Raw genomic sequence first — 2,629 nt, forward strand, 5'->3', positions numbered from 1 at the left:
TTAATAATAATGAAAATGGAACTGAAATGGACGCACAAGCAAATGCCTGTTGTATGGATGGTGGACCTAATTATTATAAGCCTTTGAATTTGAATAAACCCTTTGTTTACAGTATTCACAATACTAAGTCTGGAAGAATAGGCATTTTGGGAATTTTTACATAGATGTAAAAAAAAAAGAAAATAAAAAATTATCAGGGTTATTTTCCTTAGCTTTTATATTTATAGTATTACTAATATTTATAAATGTGCGTCGATATTCGCTCAAATTCTTTACAATGTTTGAAGCCCGCCTCGTTCGAAGCAGCAATCTCAATAAAACCACCAATGCCCTCGAGGAGTTGTTAAATGAGGCGACATGGGTCTGTACAGAATCTGGCATTCAACTACAGGCCATAGATACCAGCCACGTTTCTCTGGTATCTCTTAATCTACTAGCCGAGGGTTTTGATGAATACGAATGCGATCGCAATCTAGTTATGGGAATAAACATCCCCGTTATGTCCAAAATATGAAAGTGTTCTAATGACGATGATGATGTTGTAACAATAAAGGCCAAAGACGATGCGGATACGATCGCATTTATCTTTGAGTCTCGCAGTCAACAAAACAATTCTAAGTATATAATGAAATTAATGAATTTAGATCAAGAATATTTAAATATTCCTGATATTAATCACAATTGCATAATTAGAATGCCTTCAAATGAATTTTCCCTTGTCTGCAGAGATCTTAGTCCTTTTGGAGATTCCATAAACATTGCTTGCATTAATGAGTGTGGGAAATTTTCAACGGCCGGTGATATTGGCACCGCAAATATAAAATTTACAAAAACGTCTAGTGTAGATAACAAAGAAAGGGCCGTAGAAGGTGAGGTAAAAGAACCCATCAAGATGACCTTTTCGTGTAGATACCATAATCTGTTTACCAAAGCTACTGCCTTTTCTCCTAGGGTATCTCTTTTCGTGTCCCTCAATATGCCCATGGTTGTGGAATATAGTATTGAAGGCGTTGGCAACATTCGCTATGTTTTGGCTCCAAAAATAGAGGAATAGCTAAATATTATTTTCGTAAATTACTTTAACAACCGTTGTTATTTCGTTATTACCACACTGTATTAGTGTAGTTGTGTTTTGTAAAAATGTTTGTCCAGTGAATTTATTTGTATATTAATAATAATTTTATTAAATTATTTCTATATATAGATTATTGAGTTTTAAATATGAAATAATTTAGTTTTCCTATATCTATTTTATATCTTTTTTATTAATTTTATTAAATGTATAAGAAGGGAGGCTTGGAATATATGGACTATGAAAAATAATAAGAAAATAAAAATTAATTAATAATTATAAAAATAAAGATAGATAAATTTTTTAGAAAAAAATTAATCTGAAGATAATTATGAGCATGTTGTTGGGGTGCTATGACCAAGAGATATTTAATGATTATTATCCAAACAATATCTTTACTCATCCAAATTTTAAACAAATTTACGAAAGAAAAGACATTGCAGAAGAATATCACGTTCATCAAAAAATACTTTTTCAGTGTACAAATCAAATGTCATATAAAAAAGAAATGCTACCCAATAAACAACAAAACTTTTTATCATACGAACATTTTGAAATATTACCAGGAGAAATAGACCGGTTGTATGGATGTATAGATGTTGTCGTTAATCAAAATCAATATTTTCCACGTAGAACATGTTTAAGAGTTGATAAAAAGCAGCAACATATACCCTTGTATATTGAGTTTGTAGATAAAATTGGACCCCCTTATAACATTCCCGATAAAATGTTTATAACCGAGAATTTTGAAACGTTTTTTTATAATGCACTATTTAGAATATTTTCTTGTGAACTTTGTGATTTTTTAAAGAAATATGATGATATTGATGTAAATAAATATTTCCCCGATAATGACGAGGGATTTGCAAGTGAAACTTCAGACGAAGGATATAATAGCGATGAAATGAGAAATGAAGAAGATGGGGTTAGATGTTAGAAGAAGAAAAATAAATGTATTGATGAGGGGTGGGGGGAGGAGGGAGGGAAGGGGAACCATTATTCCAATATCATCATGAATTGAATATTTTCAGTTATTATCATGAAAAATTTGCGGAATGTATGAAAATAAATGATAAACAAATAAATATATAAGTGTTGATAATAAATCCAATCCAGTATATATAAAAATAAACGAATTGAGAAAGATATACGAATCCTTTTATTTCATATTCATTCCCTCTTATTCATTATCTGCCATCATATCTAATAGACAATAATACAGTCTATAAATTGGCACAAGATATGGTATTAGTTGACCCTAATAGCTATTATCAGACAAAATAATAATTGTAAACGCAAAAAACAAAATTGCATAGAGTAGTTAGAAATATCTTCCTCACATTTAAATAAAAAAAAATAAAGAAAGTGAGTTATACTAAGAGACAAAAAAAAATCAATCGCATATAATATATTTCTATATACAAAAAATTGATGATAATTATGTTTGCCACGTAATAGTAGTAACATATGCAGTTATATATTGTGTTTTGTACTCTCTATAGCATTCCTCGCAAAAAGGTGTTTATAAACAAAACTTTTATAACACTTTATTTCAAA

The 2,629-nt window shown here is 29.7% G+C and overlaps 1 pseudogene; it reads left to right on the plus strand.

Annotated features, from left to right (window-relative positions):
- Positions 1–277: 277 nt before the first annotated feature.
- On the plus strand, positions 278–1,054 carry LOC137635767 (proliferating cell nuclear antigen-like; annotated as a pseudogene).
- Positions 1,055–2,629: the final 1,575 nt, after the last annotated feature.

This window comes from Palaemon carinicauda, unplaced genomic scaffold (assembly GCF_036898095.1).
Source record: "Palaemon carinicauda isolate YSFRI2023 unplaced genomic scaffold, ASM3689809v2 scaffold17, whole genome shotgun sequence".
NCBI classification, from domain to species: domain Eukaryota; kingdom Metazoa; phylum Arthropoda; class Malacostraca; order Decapoda; family Palaemonidae; genus Palaemon; species Palaemon carinicauda.